This window comes from Ambystoma mexicanum, chromosome 3p, assembly GCF_040938575.1.
Source record: "Ambystoma mexicanum isolate Mex_15411 chromosome 3p, UKY_AmexF1_1, whole genome shotgun sequence".
NCBI classification, from domain to species: Eukaryota; Metazoa; Chordata; class Amphibia; order Caudata; family Ambystomatidae; genus Ambystoma; species Ambystoma mexicanum.
The window spans coordinates 996,466,677-996,485,567 of NC_090925.1; the positions used below are offsets into that span (position 1 = coordinate 996,466,677).

Sequence of the window (18,891 nt, forward strand, 5' to 3'; positions counted from 1 at the left end):
CACATACCTACACAGATCACTTTCAGGTGACCGTCAATTTTTTCTGTCGGTCGTGGGTGGGTGTTCAAACTGTCATCCTTGCAGCCCTCCAGTAAGAGCACAATCTTGCCGAATGTGTCTCTTGCAGTCTACACCTAGGCTCAACTTCTGGGTACACCTACTAGTTACCCTAGATACTAGTCACCCTGAGGAACCTCTGTATTGCCAGTTGCTTACTCCAGACTGCTAAGCAAGTGCATTAGTATCATTGGTAGACCTGCCAATCCTAGCAGGCTTTGTTTAAGTACTACCGGGAAGGTGCACTCTTGGTACTGGTTGAAAGAAGGGGGAGAGGTGTCCTTCGGCTTCACACTCTCTCAGCCCAAATCACATCCACTGCTTCTGTCCAGCAACCTTGGACATCTTTCTCCCCCTCTTCAGATGTTTTCCTCTACGACTGCCTCTGGTCTTTTCTTCCTTCCTCAGCAACATCTCACTCAATGTCCTGCTCCCTCCATCTTCCAACTCTCTTCTTCTTGCTCTTGGGTCTTGTTAGGGAGAATTCTCATTTCTGTGCGTATTCCCTTCAACCTTAGAGACCCCCAGCTCTTTTGCTGGACTTGGGACGTTTTCATTTTAACCCTAGAGTGAGCAAGACCTTTTTCTCACTCTCTCATGTGTTTGTACCGGATTTGTATTTTGTGTTCACTGTTTTTGGAGTCTGACAAACTCTATAGGCATCTACTTTGTCTACGGCAACACTCAGAAATCCTTTAGATTTCTCACAATGTTTAAATACCTTTTCTTGTGTGAACTACAGTTCCCAAGAATAGTAAAGTGAAATTGACTTGACTTATTTTCTGTTTGGAGGTCCAGCACACACCATCTTATGTGGAGTGCTGGGGGGTTACCTAGTAGCCCTTATCCTACTCTCTCATTTAACATTTTTTACCCTCACTTCTTAAAAGGCTGGGGGCAGTGGTTTAATGTGTCCTACCATTGTACTTTTCTACCACAGGCTGAACTCTCAGCTGCAGTTCAGTACAGCAGCCATGGGTGACAATGTTGTCAAAATGGACCCAGTCTTCTTTTTTCGCCATTTTCTGTTTGTGGGGTTGTTCTTGGGTTTTACTCTGTGCACTGGGACATGTTTGAGCCCTTTGTTTGTCTTGCCTTTTTGCGGGCTCAAGCCCTGACGCCCACCTCTGGCTCTAGTGTGTCTGGAAGGACAGGATGTGAGGGAGGATCCCGAAACGCCACTATACTTTGTCTCTAGGAATGCCTGAAGGCAATCAGTCCTGATTGGCTTGCTGGCTGTCCTTTTTTGTATTTGTTTATTATTTGAATCGCGCGCCTAACGGAGCGCTTGAAAACTTAAAGTTACAGACATGGATGGGCATACAGATTAGAAACAAGAGGAATAAATAGGCCAGAAGAGGACTCTGGTTACATATGGGTCAAAAACTGGGATGCATGCAAGGGAGTACAATAGTAGGCTAGCGGCGATTCACCAAAGTATAGACAAAGTATGGCAGGCCTAGTGATTACTTCTTACTGTGGAAGTTTGTTACTCAACCAGTTTTTTATGCCGGACAGCCACCCTGCTGTGCGATTGACAGCCTAGGCTGTGCATGAATGGAAGAAGCCTGCTTAAGAGGCGAGGGTTTTGGGACTAGAGGCAGAGTCGACCTCTGGGAGAAACACCCGACGAAGAAACCTTGAACAAAGCTTGCTGCAACCCCCTGGACCTTTGAATTGCCTGGTGAAGCCCGGCTGCAGTGCTGAACTCCTTTTTTCACCTCAACAGAGAAGCTCTGGATAGAACAACTTCTCCCCTTGGGTTAGTGGGACCCACTAAGCCCTAGACGAACTCCACTGGACCATCACCTCCGACTTGCTGTGCCTCTCTGTTGCTTTGGATGCCCAATGCCAGGGGTCGAGTATCCGTAGTCGAGTGAAACATCTGAAGCGGTAACAAATCCAGCTAGAAGTTCCAGGAGTCTCTGGTGAGGGTACTCAGGATCTGGTCGTCCTGCTTCTGGAAGGTCCTTCAGAGTGCAGGACCCAAGGTGTGAAGGAAGCCCAACCAGTATCCAAGAACCGCAATGGTGCTATTTGCTAAGCGCTGAAACCGCGAAGTGCTGCTGAACCGAAAAGAGCCTGTAGCTGCAGACAACCTCCCAAGTACCGCCGGAGGAGCCCTCCAGACGTCCTCCCTCTTGTCCCCACGACTGAGGCTCAGGAACAAGGATCTGCACCGCTGCAGCAAGACAGAATCCAGCTGGACCACTCTTCTTCAAATCAGAGGCACTGTTTAGGCTAGGGGTACTTACCCTATTGCCTTGTAGCTCTGCTTTCACAGTTCAGAATTGCAGTGGCTTTCCTTAGAGTTCATTCCAACTCTCTTTTTACCGACTTAACAGCTTGTGACCCTACAATTGATTTTTCTATAAACTCTCTAACTTTGTGCAAGACTTTGATCTAAGAAGTGCAGCAGATCCATAGACTGTGTCCCAATTGACTTTGGATGTCCTAGCTCCCTGAAGACTCCTTTAGTCCATTGACTTTGATACTGTTTGTGCCTCATAGGTGGTAGCTTAGTGTATATTGTTACTGCTGGGAAAGGCTTATCTAGTCTTCATTGGAAGATTTACTTGTCCTCACATATACTGTAAAACTGTTTAACTTTTTTCCTTCCCTAAACCTTTCCTTTCTGCAACCTCAGAATCTGCAAAGTATACCTAGTGTGATATATAAATGTCATTACTGTCCTGGTGATTGAAGTCGGCTTGAGGTGTAGGAATCGTGTAAGAAGCATAGCCAAAGATTATCCACTAACTTGTTTTGATTCTCAAAAGTAAATTTAAAGTATATTAACATTGTTACACGAACTGCCTTTTTAAAGAATTGTTATTCAAAAATGTATGTTAATTAGATAAGTAACTATTTATAACAGAAACCTTGAGTGTAAGTGTTACTTGGCTACTTGTATTAACAGATTTCATTTGTACAGCTCTACAGCTCACATTTACCCCTCTTGAGATAGGCCTGGCTGCTCAATCACACTACCAACTTGTGTAGTACAGACCTATACCAAAAGGTGGGTTACCTAATACAAAGCAGATAAGTGTTGTGTAGTCTCACACAGGGTGACTGCACCAATTCCTACGTAACAGGTCTCTCCCTGCTGCTCTCTTGCCCCTGTCATTTGTGTCCCAATGTCCCACATGCTCAAACTGCCTTTAATACCCCTCCCAATCGGTAACTTGGGCCTCAACTGGGGAAAGAAAAGCATCTGTGTGGGGACATTGATCGGGCACTGACTGGCTGGGGCCCAATCAAACTGCTATTCTCCCTTGTGTAGTCAGTCACTTGTACTTTTGGGTGGGACATGTCTTGGCAGACAAATGAGACTCCGAATGACAGTGCACCATGTTGGAGGCAGGCAATTTGGTCCTGTTCTGGCAGCTGCAAGACTCAAGACTCCAACATGGTGTTGCTGTGGCTTCGGGGTCTGCTGTACGTGAGCTTTCTGTAACGTTAACAGCAATCCTCAGATTGGGAGTGCAGGTGAATCTCATGGTTTGTTCCTTGAACCTCAACTGTCACCACTGTATTGTGCTTTAATCTGTGTCTCGCAATCCGACCTTGCTACCAGGTGTTCACTGGCCCATCTCCATGCCTTTGAACCCCAGAAGTCTGGAGTACTTCTGTCTTCTTCTGACCCTCTGTTTTAACCATACACTAATACATTGGGAAGAGGTCCAGGGTGACCCTCTGTATACCACCTCCACATCACTTAGCAGGTGGTCTTCACCGGCCCTCCCAATCTTCTGGACCCCTCATCCCAGATCAAAAGTGGTGAATGTCACAGTACAGAGACACACCTTTTGTTTCAGGATTTTTTTAAAAATAAATGTTATTAGATTTTCAACAAAACAAGTACTAACAAGCCTATATTATAAAACCGATTTTAAAGGGGATAAGGAAGTAGAAGTATAAAAGGGGAAGCAAGAATAGGCAGGGGGGGAAGGGTAGGGGCGGGAAGGTAAATGGAAGATGAGAGGAGATAGGTGGGATGAATATCCGGGTCTACAATGACTCATTAATGGGATCCATACAGTTGGGGCGTGGCACAACTGTTCGCGGCCGAATTGATCATGGTCAATTCGGCCGCAAAGCCAAGGCCAAGGCCAAATCCGCCCAAACTAAAACCCCCACCCACCCCCTACTTACCTTTTCGCTGTGCGCGCATCTTCTAACCGTTTCTACCCGATCAATTTGGGTAAAACCCATTATGTCATCCAATCCCCCATACAGTTAGTTAAAGGCACCCCACATCTCTTTGTAGTCTTCAATCACATCTCGCCTTTGATGGGAGACTCTTTCCTTCGCTGAGTTAGCAGACTGTGTAGTTCGCCTTCATATGAAGGTTTAGCCCCGTTTTCCATATGCCTGCTTTTTCAATCTTCTGTCACATACAACCAAACGCCTTTGGTTGGAGCAACGGTCTCTTCTACTCTATTGACCTCCCAAACATTGATCCTAATCCTGGGAAAGTTTAGGACTAGTAGAGGCTTTTGCTTGAGGGACTCCTCTACATAGAAACTTAAATGCAGAAAAGGACATTTCTAGTAAGCCCATTTGCCTTCTTCGTGTTAACTGATCGACTTGATATGCACTAAAACTTAAAAAGTTAATTAACATGGGCCTGATGGTAGTTGAGAGCGTGGGTAAAATGCACATACATATTTAGATGTGTACCCAATACTGCTAGGCATAATCGGTCCATGAAAGCAGATATGTACTGGAAACAGAAATGATGATTCTCTGTTAAGGAACTGGTGAATGCTGTCACAAGGGAAAACACAAGAAGCGAGTGTAAATTTTATATATATGTGGTCTATATTTAGGCTCATGCATAAAAGGAAATACCACAGAAACAGCTACCCGCCTACACACATACTAGGTATGTCTAGTTGCACAGAGTGCTACCTTTCATGTCGATTAATTAATTACGACAGAAATTGATAGAGATATACATCTTTTCATTCATAAATACAAAATACTCAAAGAAGTTTATGTTAAAAAGAAAGACAGAAATGCATTTTGTTTGTACATAACATTACATAAAAGAACATATACTGAAAATCTATTTTCTCAACCAGTTTGTTTAAACTTAACACAATCATCATATACTGGTGATGTTGTGGGGTTAGTAGAAGTGTGAGGTGAACATCTTGTCATTAAATAAGACCTCAAACAACAATTTACTGTCCTTGACTCTGTCGACACCAGAAAGTGTGTTTCTAGGTCCTGGCGAAAGTAAATCAAGCCCTGTAGCTGTTTTTTTAATGCTATCAGGCATGTGCTGGACCCGTCTTCAGGACTTTTTATACAGATATCCAAAATTGGAATTCAGAAATAGTTCATTGGTTGATTCCCTTCGGGAGTGACAATCTAAAAACCAAAACGAGAGACCGTATTGGTAACAAAATAAAAACAGAGTATTGTATCTCTATAAATGTGCACATGCAACTAATTCAACTAACCTTTTTATAATTTGATTGACGCGTGTGGCCTTGATTTGAATATAAATGTGGACGGAATTCGATGGTCCAAACTGTGATTTCTTCACAATAGTTAGAGCTGCAAGAAAAAAATGCACTTTTTGAAAAAATGTGTTTCCCGTTTCCCACTTAATTTATTAAGTAAGAGAGGTTTAATGGAAAACTAATTAAACAAGCTGAGAGCAAAAAGCAGAAACAGGGAGATCTTAAGCAATAAACAAAATAAAGTATCACAAGTGGCACAATCTGCTGTTATCTGTTGCACTTCAATGTTATCTGAAAGGCATTAGATTTATGCTGTGCCTTTAAAGGAAGCGTACCTCTTAATCCAAGCAGAATATGCTTGTGTATAGCTTTGTTTGGTCAGGGACGGAATTTCACGTGTTCTGTCCCATCATGTGGAATTTGGCGAATCGCCTAATCTATCAATGAAAGTGCGAAGATGTAACAGCCATAAAAAGCGAGCAGGATGCTGTCTGTCCAAATGTCACAAGCGCGTCATTTAATAAAGGTACCTACATTTAAAGCTTATAGATAAGCGTTCTTGGTCCCGTGCCCTGTTGTTGCTTTGGCAGGGATTGCGTATTGTTACTCCAGCTCTATACTGTTTGCCAAAAATTCATAAAGACGCCAGTCAACCACCAGGACGCCCCACTGTAGCTGCCATCGGTTCACTACTTGAACCATTGTCAATTTACACAGACTCATTCCTTAGACCTTTTGTATTAAAAATGAGGTCGTATGTTCAGGACACCACGAGCATGATTAAGATCATCAATGAACTTCCCACGGATACAAATGATATTTTAGTCACCTTGGATGTAGAATCGCTATACACCAGCATTCCCCAATTGCAATGTATTCAAGTTATCTTCTCGTATCTTGAAACCAGAGAAGACCTTTCAGTCCCTTCTGAGTTTATTTGCGAATGCATTAGAATAGCATTGGTCAACAACTTCTTTATGGTGGAAGATAGATTTTACCAGCAGCTACACGGAACAAGCATGGGTGCTACCTTTGCTCCCGATTTAGCGAACTTATTTATGGACAATTTAGAATTACAATCTGTGTATCATGAAAATAATTCTTTCAAATTAAACATCAAAGCTTGGCATCGTTATATAGATGATGTGTTCCTCTTATGGCATGGTAGCGAAACAACTCTGACAGAATTTCTGGTGTGGTTAAACGCACAAAGCCCATGCATAAATTTCACGATGAATCTAAATCATCAAAAGATAGCCTTTTTAGATTTAGAGATTTATAAAACATTGTAAGGCACATTAAGAGCCATTCTATATAAGAAGCCAACAGATAAAAACACTGTTGTCATTTCAAAGTTTTCATCCGCAATCATTGCGGGAAAATCTTCCATTTGGCCAATTTTTGCGCATAAGGCGCAATTGCTCAACAAAGGAAGACTTTGACTTCCATAGCAATCACCTGTCGCAAAAACTAAAAGAACGAGGATATCCATCTCATATCATTCGACGTTCATTAAAAAGAGTACGGAACACAAACAGAGACCAATGTTTGGAAAAACGACACAGAGTACAAGATGACAAAATAACAAGTGTCTCCACGTTTTCTCCAATTAGCAACGACCTCTGTCGCTGCATCTTGAAAAACTGGTCCCTGATTCAAACTGAAGGTTTTTCTGTGAATAAACCGCGTTTTGCGTTCAAGCGCAAGCCAAATTTACGTGACAAATTAGTACACACTTACCAAGTGCAACTCCAGTCCAACAACAGACTACACTGTGGCATTTGCCACCAGTGAGCGGTCATTTTAAATGTGGTAACTGTTCGGTGTGTCGTTTGACAAAAAATGTAAAAACTGTCAACCTGAAAGGCCTAATTTGGCATCTAAAAGCCTTCACAAATTGTAATACACCGTGGGCAATTTACGCCATCATATGCCCGTGTAAGCTAATATATATTGGGAAGACAAAAAGACCTATAAAGCAGAGAATCTGAGAACATCGGTCATGTGTTAAGAATTCAGTGCCCGACAAACCTTTAGTTGCTCATTTTGTAAAAGCAAAACACACTGTTGAAGACATTGAGTGGTATATTATCCAAACAGTGGCAACACACCTCCGTGGAGGGGACCGTGATCGAAAGTTGAGACAGCTTGAACAGAAATGGATTTACAATCTGAACACTGTCCAAGCTGGGCTCAACATTGGAATCGATTGGAGTTTGTTTTTGCATAAGTAGGTCACTGTTGACTACATGCATGCCATGGCCTGTAAACTAAGGAGGCACATATGTAATATATGCAGGGCACAACATATGCACATCCACTAGTGCATGTTTAGTCACTCAATATGCATGTTTGGAATATGCTTGAAGGCTACTGCTTTTCCAATAAATTCATTCTGTCATGTGGAAATGTTGCAACATGTGCACACAAGGTTATTGTACAGCTGTTTGAGCAAAAGACAGGGCCGCATAAATGTCAAGCAATGTTTCACCATTTATCCCACGAACATGCTGACTGTTTGGTGAACTACAATAAATTATAAATGGCAATTTTGCGATTTGAATAAATGTTTACAACCATGGTTGTTTATCTCAATATAGCACACATTCTACAATGTGCTTCGGCATTCTAGCCTTTTTTCGTCTTGGTCGCGCCCGCCATTTTTCTTTCTAAGATGGCGGATGCTTTTTAACGAATCCACATACACAGCGCAAGTCTAGCTTTTTTGAGACGCGAGCGCGCATAGACTTGGCAGTAACAACACGTGATCCCTGCCAAAGCAACAACAGCGCACGGGACCAAGAACGCTCATCTATAAGCTTTGAATGTAGGTACCTTTATTAAATAACGCGCTTGTGACATTTGGACAGACAGCATCCTGCTCGCTTTTTATGAGCGGTTACATCTTTGCACTTTCATTGATAGATTAGGCGATTCCCAAATTCCGACACGATGGGACAGAACACGTGAAATTCCGTCCGTGACCAAACAAAGCTATACACAAGCATATTCTGCTTGGATTAAGAGGTACGCTTCCTTTAAAAGCACAGCATAAATCTAATGCCTTTCAGATAACATTGAAGTGCAACCGATAACAGCAGATTGTGCCACTTGAGATACTTATTCAATTTATTTCGTTCATTGCTTAAGATCTCCCTGTTTCTGCTTTTTTCTCTCAGCTTGTTTAATTAGTTTTTCATTAAACCTCTCTTACTTAATAAATTAAGTAGGAAACGGGAAACAAATATTTTCAAAAAGTGCATTTGTTTCTTGCAGCTCTAACTATTATGAAGAAATCACAGTTTGGACCATCGAATTCCGTCCACATTTATATTCAAATCAAGGCCACACACGTCAATCAAATTATAAAAAGGTTAGTTGAATTAGTTGCATGTGCACATTAATAGAGATACAATACTCTGTTTTTATTTTGTTACCAATATGGTCTCTCGTTTTGGTTTTTAGATTGTCACTCCCGAAGGGAATCAATCAATGAACTATTTCTGAATTCCAATTTTGGATATCTGTATAAAAAGTCCTGAAGACGGGTCCAGCACATGCCTGATAGCATTAAAAAACCAGCTACAGAGCTTGATTAACTTTCGCCAGGACCTAGAAACACACTTTCTGGTGTCGACAAAGTCAAGGACAGTAAATTGTTGTTTGAGGTCTTATGTAATGACAAGATGTTCACCTCACACTTCTACTAACCCCACAACATCACCAGTATATGATGATTGTGGTAAGTTTAAACAAACTGGTTGAGAACATTTTCAGTATATGTTCTTTTATGTAATGTTATGTACAAACAAAATGCATTTTTGTCTTTCTTTTTAACAAACTTCTTTGAGTATTTTGTATTTATGAATTAAAAGATGTGTATATCTCTATCAATTTCTGTTGTAATTAATTAATCGACATGAAAGGGAGCACTCTGTGCAACTAGACATACCTAGTATGTGTGTAGGCGGGTAGCTGTTTCTGTGGTATTTCCTTTTATGCATATGCTTACAGTAGTCCTTTGCCACACAGCCCCCTAAAAAAAGAGGACTCAGCAGCTCTAACTGCTTTATATCACTATATTTAGGCTTACCAGAAAATGTGTCTGAAAGCGATAAATAAAAATGTTTAAGTGTCAAAACGACTATTATTAACAGTAGTAAAATTAGGGTATTTGCTGAGCACGGAACTAGCTTCGGGAAGGAACAGAGTGCTTTACAATCATAGGGGGAAGAGCAAGGTTAGGGAGCAAAGAAACAAGGTTGTCTGGATTTAACAACAGGAGAGGGAGGGCAATTGTCAGCAATGGGTCTGCAAGTAACCATGAGAGGAAACTGTGGGGATCAGATCACCCAGTCTCATGGTTGGAGCATGGAGATAGGTGCTGGGGGGGTGAGGGGAGTCATTCCTTGAAGAGGAGGGTCTTGAGCTCCTTCCTGAACTGTAGAAGCGAAGGGGCAAGTCAGTTGTTGATGGGCAGGGAGTCTCGGGGCGTAGACAGAGAAGGCCTGTCTGTGCCTTCTTCCTGCACCGGCAAAGCTCAAGTCTGCACAAGTCCTTACTTCTGATGAATCGCAGACCTCCAGAGATGCTCAGTTTCCTAAAGGTGACAGCCTTGTAGATGATGCAGCAGGGTTTGACGGTGATACAGGCTTGTATTGATAGCCAGTGCAGTTAGAGGACGCTGGGGTGATGTGGTCAAATTTGTTGAGTCCTTTGATGAGTCATGTTGCAGCATTTGAGTCATTTGCTGTAATCGCTATTAACCCTATTCCCATTACGCCACCCCTGCCTAGTCCCACATACCATCTGGTCTCATACCCCTGCTCACATGCTCCCGGTGCTCGTATACACAGACCTGCCGAGCGGCTCGTATCCATCCTGCCTAACCCTTCACGATCTGCCCCCCTTCTTAATGGATTGAGACACCGATCCCTTATTCCCGTACCATTACCTGGGCATCTAGTCTTGCTGGATGTGGTATCGCATTGCCGATTCACTAGTAGATTTGTCTGTGAACACTATTCTGCTTTGCCTAGTGTACCCGCCTATTGTACCCTGTTGCAAGTGGTTTTGTATTGACTATTCATTAGTAGATTTGTCCTTGTGCTTTGCCTATTGTACCCATACCCACTGTTCTTGCATTCAGATTTGTTTTTTTTCCGACCTGCTGTCTTGCGCTTTGCAGTACCTTGGTTGCATGCAGTTTCGTACTGTACCTGTACTCATTGGCCATGTACTCAGACCTTGTTGCCTAGCGCAACTCATTGCTCTGGTTGCATACGGTACCAGATTGCCGATCTCACACACTGCATTCAGTGTCCTTGTACCCAATCACAATGCCTAGCCTTACATATCGTCTTGGCCACACTTTGTAATGCACTGCTTTTTGATGATGCACCCTCTGCTCCTTCACTCAGACTACATCTACTACTCACAATGGTTCACTACTCCCATGGTGTACCGTATCTAAGTTACCCTTCTATACAGTGACTAGTCTTACCTTGGGTGCCCTATCTGCCGACACACTCTCACTACCTCCCTCCTGCCCTATATATCTAGCGCACGCCACTATGTACCATCAGCACACTCGATACTGTGCTAGTAACCTCACACCTCGCCTTACTCCGAAGTTAATATTCATGACCTGGTTACTCACTATATACCTTAGGGCTATGCTCCCAGAATTTACTCTAACAGAGACCTACACTCCCTTATTGCTACAGCGTGATACTTACCTAGGGCAAATCTGCCCAACCTGGGAGGATAATCACACTTATGCTATGCCTACTATCTTGCAGCCCTGCTCCAATCCAGCACTGGCCTCCACACCACCCACCGTTAACCCTTACCTCAACTCACCAGCCCTCTCGATAGAACACTTTGCCACTAAACCTACCCCTAACCAACCATGTACCGTACATATTAGTAACCTTAGACTCGGCTCCAGATTCCTGCGCGCCACCTCTGCTCTATCATGCACCCAAGTTCTACATTACATACTACAACGTCCCTTACAACCGCACCATCCCCAGCACCAAGAACATCAAATCTAACACTAGTAACTCCACCCCTCAAAAAACCATGATCAAGGGAGCTCTGATAAACGCCAGGTCCCTCCCTGCTCATGCGCTCGACATTGCTGATTTGATCACGACACAGGACCTCGACTTCATCGCCATTACAGAAACTTGGCTTCATGCAGCCTCAGGACCACTTTTATCATTGGCCATACCTACAGTATATAGCATAATCAGAAGTGATCGCATCACTAGTCAAACCAAAGGAGCCGGCATTGCCTTCATACACAAAAATTCCATTAGCCTTCAAATCACTCCAAAACAACAGATCCCGTCAGCAGAGCTACTTTCAGTGAAACTAGCCACGTCACCCAACCAAACCATCACACTACACCTTATCTACTGGCCTCCCAGCCCTATCTCTACATTTGCAGAAGACATCTCTTACATCCTTGCTGACAATACCAAGACTAAATCGCAAATTATCATATTAAGCGATTTTAACCTTGGCTTCCAAGATCCTAATGGCGTCACAGCAATGGATATTACCAACTCATTATCTAACCTAGGATTCACTCAACGTATCAGGGAGCCTACACACATTAAGGGCAGAACTCTTGGCTGGTTAGTCGATTTAAATTGCGAAATTAACATTTGGAGTCTAAACAACCGTGTGACTGGACTGATCACCATCTGATCACCTTTAACATACTAGCAAATACCTATGCTACGAGTGTGACTATGGCTGCTCCTCTCTCCGGTTTCTGACACAGAGCATAGGATTGGAATCGGCAGAGTCTGCGGAGCATGTCGCTGTCGGAATAATCCCCTAATTCGCAGGGATTGCTGATCTGCGGCACTTTAGATCCTTTTTGGACACAGGGTCCATTATCAAATCAATGGCGGAATCGGTTACGGTTCTCGTGCATAAGATGGGAAAGGATCGGGAGCAGCCAGCATCATACAGACCAATAACTCTTCTGAATAATGATAGCAAACTTCATTCGAAAGTCCTGGCTGCGGGGCTGTACAGGCATCTCCCCCACATCATATATCAAGATCAAACGGGATTCATACCAGGGAGGGGGACGCACGATTACATTAGACGCACCATAGACCTCATTGAATGCGCACCTAGAACAAGGGAAGGGATGCTGGTGATTTCATTAGTTGCTCACAAGGCATTTGATTTAGTGGACTGGGGCTATATTCGGAACACTCTGCAGCACTGGGGCTTTGGTACGGATTTCATAACTTGGGTCATGGCGAATTTCCAGTTCCCCACAACTCAGCTGCGGATGAATGGTACTAGTTCTGAAACATTAGGCATCTTCAGGGGCACGAGACAAGGCTGCCCACTGTCACCACTGATTTTTGCTCTCTCTATGGAGCCGTTTGTGAACAGGGTCCGGGAAAATTTGGGGATTAGTGAGCTAACTCTGGGGAACCGGGAGTGCAAAGTTGCGCTATACACAGACAATGTCCTACTGACCATAACCAATCCTACCTCATCTCTGGGCCCGTTGCTGGGAGAAATGGAAGAATTTGTCCGGGTCTCTGGGTTTAGGGTGAACCATAAATCCAAAGCGATGGCAATTAATCTCACCAAGCAACACAAGGCAGAATTAAGTCAGGTCCTTCCAATCCCCTGGGCTACTTCCTACATTTGGTACCTGGGTGTTCAGATCCCCAAAGACCCATCCTTAACATACCAGTGCAACTTCCCGCAGCTGTTCGGAGAGTTTAAGCCTGATCTGGAACTCTGGGGAGCGCAGGAAATTTCCTGGTTTGGCGGCATAGCCGCGGTGAAGATGAATTTGGTCCCCTGGCTGCTATACGACTGCACGGCTCTCCATGTGCAGGTCCCAGATAAGCAGCTTCTATCCCTACAGAGAAATATTTGAAAGTTTATCTGGGGGGGGGGAGAGGCCCAGAATAGCGAAGAAGATTTTGCTTTGGGGGCGGGAGCTGGGCGGCCTGGGGGCACCGGATGTACATAGATACGCATTAGCGGCACAGCTTTCACATGCGTTTGCATGGGTCCCCGCTCCAGAAAGTCCTCTCTGGAGGCAAATAGAAGAGGTCTGGAGCCCGGTTCCATTGTCGGATCTCCCGCACCTTCCGCCTATTAAAGTTCAAGGGAATCGGGGCCCCCTGGAGGCTACTAAGAATACAGTGCAAAGGTGGAAGACAGCTGCTCGCAGGTGGGGTTGTTCATCCTTTCTGGGTCCTCTCACTCCGATGTGGAACAGACCGGATTTCACCTCCGGGATCTCTTCACATGGGTTCGCTGCATGGCAGGCTGGAGTACTTTGGACTTTATCTGATTTCCTGAAAGAGGGTTGTCCCTTGTCCTTTGAACGGTGCAAAGAGAAATTTGGGGTCCCAGAGTTAGAGAGATTTCACTATACTCAACTCAGGCACTGGGCCTCGAATAGGTCGGTGAAGGAAAGTGGGGCGAGAGCCCTAACGGCTTTGCAGCACAACCTCACCTCACGAAAACAAGGGGGAAGGTGTCCACACTCTATAAGCTTTTAGACAAAACTGACCCTTCTAAGAAAAAGATATATGTTGGAATGGGAGAGAGATCTTGGACGCGAGTTAGACATTGCAGAGTGGGGAAAGATCTGGTCTAGGCTGCATAAAAGCGCCCAATGCGTCACGAACAAAGAAGGGGGTGATCAGGTTTGCTATAGGTATTATGCAACCCTGGCTCAACTAAGCAAAGTCAATGCCGATATCGCCCCGAACTGCTGGAGGGGCTGTGCAGAAAAGGGGACTGTCCTCTTCTCTGGTCCTGTCCTAGTGCAGAGAGGTACTGGAGGGAAGTGGTGGGCCACATCAAGGAAATCACGGGCCTATCGATCCATTGGGATCCAAGGGTTATCCTCTTGGGTGATACTGGGGAGTAGCATTTCCGATCTCTGGCCATATGGCACGCTTATATACGCACCTTCTCTTAGCCGCAAAAATTGCTCTTGCGCAATTCTGGAAAAGTGCAGAGGGTCCGGTGAGCTCATTGTGGTGGTTTAAATGTTGGGAGGTTGTGATGGCGGAAAAGATCACGGCAATGCGCTCTGGGAACCTATCCCCCTTCGTAAACACATGGGCTCCATTTCTGGACTTTGCAGTGAAGTATCCAGCTCTCCCGCAGGCCCCCACTCACACGCTGGTTGTAGGATTGAGGGGCTTTGCCCCCGGGACCCCGGTGTGGGTTCATGGAGTCCCCGAGCTCAAGGCGCCTCTGGGGATGTGGCGGAAATGTGTTTCTTTTGATTGTATCTGTTGATGTCTACGATGCAGTGGTTGTTGTCATCATTCTTAAAATGCTTAATAAAATGTTTTGTTGAAAAAAAAAAAACATACTAGCAAATAACATTTGTACTACGCAGGACATTGCACCTGCAATACAAGAAATAAGAGATATAACATGTGAAAAACTGCTCCCACTTCTCCTCCCAGCTCTCAACAATCTTTCCTCCTCTTGCACTGATCCAACTGTCCTGGTGGACACGTTCAGACTATGTTGAAAGCACTTGACATCATTGCACTCATTAAATCCAGGAAACTCAAACCACAGGCACACCTCAACTCCTGGTTTACACCGCAGTTGAGTGTGTTACGTAAAGAAAAACGCAACTTTGAAGCCTGCTGGAAAAGTAATCCTACCAACATGAATAAAGCTAGCTTTTCCTTAGCCTCTTTGAACTACAAAGATGCCATCTTCCAGGCCAAACAAGACACATACAATAAGCGAATCCTACAAGCTGAATCGAACACTAAGGAGCTGTTTAAGAATCTAAAAGAATTGGAACCCCCCTCAGCCCCTCTGGATACTTGTAGCAAAGATAGCACCTGGTGTGCCAACATTCAGAAAGCGCTCCTCAGTAAAATAGCTAAACTCCAAGCAAAAATGTACGACAAAAGAATTTGTCTCCCGATTGACCATCAATGCAACTCCCAGTATGACAGATCCATACCTAGCACTTACACTCATGAACCATTTAGCTTCACATCCCTCTCTACTACTCAGGTTGAAAACATGATCAACAATCTCAAACCTTCCAACTGCCAGGGTGATTCATGCCCAGCTCCTATTATCAAGGAGGCATCACACAAACTAGCCCCCTTCATCACCGCCTTTATAAACTCCTCATTTAACACAGGCACTGTCCCAGATAACCTGAAGGATGCCTGGGTTATTCCCCTTCTTAAAAAACCCACACTGGAAAAAGCATGCCTACCAATTACAGGCCTATCACTACTGTGCCTTTCCTGCTTAAAATATTAGATTGAGCAGCCTACCTGCAGATCCAAGACTACTTGGAAACTAACAATCGCCTGGGCCTTAGACAATCGGGTTTTCGACCCTGCCACGGAACCGAAACAGCCCTTATCGACTTAAAAACCCAAATTGAAGACCTGAAAGACAAGGGGAAGCTTGCCCTGCTACTCCTAGTTGATTTATCAGCAGCCTTCGACTTGGTAAACCACCAAATCCTCTGTCAACACCTCAAATCAGCGGCACACTTCTCAGACAAAGCTACCTCATGGATCAGCACCTTCCTGGATAAACAGATCCATGAGGGTCTTCTCACCCACTGCCTCCGCCAAACCCTCACCAGTTCCCTGCAGTGTACCCCAAGGATTGTGCGTTTCCCCCACACTTTACAATGTGTTTACGAAACCACTCTGATATTTTGGATTATCTGGGTGTCACCTACACGAATTACGCGGACGACACCCAGATACTAATTCCCATTACCAGGGATCACGCAGTTGACACACTAGCTGTAAACACCATCTATCAAGTCATCCAAGTGTGGATGGCTCAACACAAACTCTGCCACAATGACGAAAAGACAGGGCTCCTCATTCTGGGCTCTCATCACAGACTCAACACAGACTCAACAAACGTGACCCCACTTTCGAATCCTTCGTCATTGATGGGAATACCATTAAAAGTCTCCAGAGACCGCTCTTATAGACCTAAAAACACAAATTGAGGACCTGAAAGACAAGGGCAAACAAGCGCTCCTACTCCTCCTAGATTTATCAGCCGCTTTTGATCTGGTAGACCACCAAATCCTTTGCCAGCACCTTATAACGGCTGCCCACTTCTCTGATGCAGCTACTTCCTGGATCAGTTCATTCCTTGCAAACAGATCCACGAGAGTCTTCTCATCTCATGCCGCAGCTGACCCAGCACATGCTCCTTGCGGTGTCCCACAAGGCTCATGCGTATCACCCACGCTTTATAATGTCTTTACAAAACCACTCTTTGATATTCTTGACCATCTGGGTGTCACCTATACAAATTATGCGGATGACACCCAGATACTCATCCCTATAACGGGTGACTACGCAACTGACGTCAAAGCTCTCAATGCAGTTTACTCCATCATCCAGGCGTGGATGGCCCACCACGGTCTCTGCCTCAACGACGAGAAGACTGAGCTACTCATCTTAGGCTCCCAATCTAAACTTGCAAAACTTGGCAGCAAATATGACGCATTCAACATTGATGGCAACATTATTAAGGTCTCCAACGTTACTAAAACACTTGGAATCTACTTAGACTCCACCCTCTCGCTCACCAGACAAACTAACTCAGTAGCTTCAGCATCGGCTTACACGTGCAAACTAATCACTGCCTGCCGTCCTTTCTTAACTCTTGACAACTGCCTGATCCTTGCCAGAACCCTTATTTTATCCAAAATTGATTACTGTAATGCCCTTTACCTCGGAACTAATCAAAGAAACATCGACAAACTTCAGGTAACCCAGAATAACGCCATTAGGGCTGCTCTCAACATTCCTAGGCGCACCCACATCTCATCTACGAGACGGAACTTGCGATGGCTCTCTATCCCACAGCGTATTGCCTTCAAAACTCTTATCCTAAGTTACAAAGCACAGAACAACGCAGCACCAGCCTACTTGTCAGAGCGCTTTACACAGCATACAGCCCACAGACCACTAAGAGCTGCGCAAGCACATACGCTCATTATTCCCGGCTTTAAACTACAGACTGCCAGAGGCTCAAGCTTCCCGGTATTGGCCGCTAAGCTCTGGAACTCACTTCCCAATGACCTCAGGAACGTCCCCTCCCTCCAATCCTTCAAACACAGAACAAAGCAATGGCTCTATGAGCAAGACGATGAGCTGACCACCATGTGGTAATCATCCACTACATGCTCTACAACCCCATCCACTGTTGTATTTATTGTGACGACTTTCTATGTATGCTTATTTTACTATGCAATTTGTAATCGTTCTTTCTGTAAACTTATGTAACCCTTCTAAACATGCGCCCTGATGCCTTTGGGCAGGCTGCGCAATATAAATAAAATAAATACAAATACAAATACACTAAAACGTTAGGTATCTATCTTGACTCCACCCTATCCCTTACTAGATAAACTAACGCAGTATCCTCAGCCTCTGCCTACACCTGCAAGCTCATCACAGCCTACCGACCTTTCCTCACACCAGCCAACTGTACCACACTAGCCAGGACTTTGGTCATGTCAATAATTGACTACTGTAACACCCTTTACTTAGGCAGCAACCAACGTAATCTTGACAAGTTACAGGTCATCCAGAACAATGCCTTCAGAGCTGCATTAAACATCCCTAGGAATCAGCACATATCTGACACTAGACAGCCTTCCCTGGCTTTCAGTATCACAAAGAGTTTCACTCAAAACACTTGCTCTGATGCACAAATGCCTTTCCAACCAAGCACCTAACTACCTGGCCTGCGGATTTGCCTACCACACTGCCAACTGACCACTCAGACCCGCCCAGGCTGTCTCTCCATACATCGCTACAAACTGCAGATATCAGGTGGGGCGAGCTTCCCGGTCCTCGCTGCGAAACCCTGGAACACACTACCTAACCCACTTAGATTTGAACCTTCTTCTGCACCTTTAAGAGCAAGGCCAAAGTATGGCTAACTGCCCCGGACCTTTCCCGGCACTAACTAGCCCGTTAGCCACCACCTCGTTCTCTCTGCATCTACTTGCGGAGTAGCCTGTGCATACAAACACATTGTAAATTACCCCTACACCTACTTAACCTGTATATATTCTGTATATATTCTGTGTCTGTGTTATGCCTTGCTTACTGCCACCTTTGTTCTTTACACTTTGTATATGACTGTAACCTATGATTGCTCCTTTACACTTTGTTTATCTCTGTAATCTATGCTCATGTCACTTTGCCATGTAACCTAAGATATGCGCCCGGAAGCCCCAGGGCCAGGTGCGCTATACAAATAAATAAAATACAAATACAAATGCAGGAAATATCTCAGGGGAGCAAGATAGTCGCCG

At 44.5% G+C, this 18,891-nt stretch overlaps 1 protein-coding gene across 2 annotated transcripts in view; it reads right to left on the reverse strand.

Moving 5' to 3' along the window:
* DHX35 (DEAH-box helicase 35) overlaps positions 1 to 18,891 on the reverse strand; it is a 2,070,470-nt gene that overhangs the window by 1,766,462 nt on the left and 285,117 nt on the right. The gene's annotated exons all lie outside the window — the stretch shown is intronic.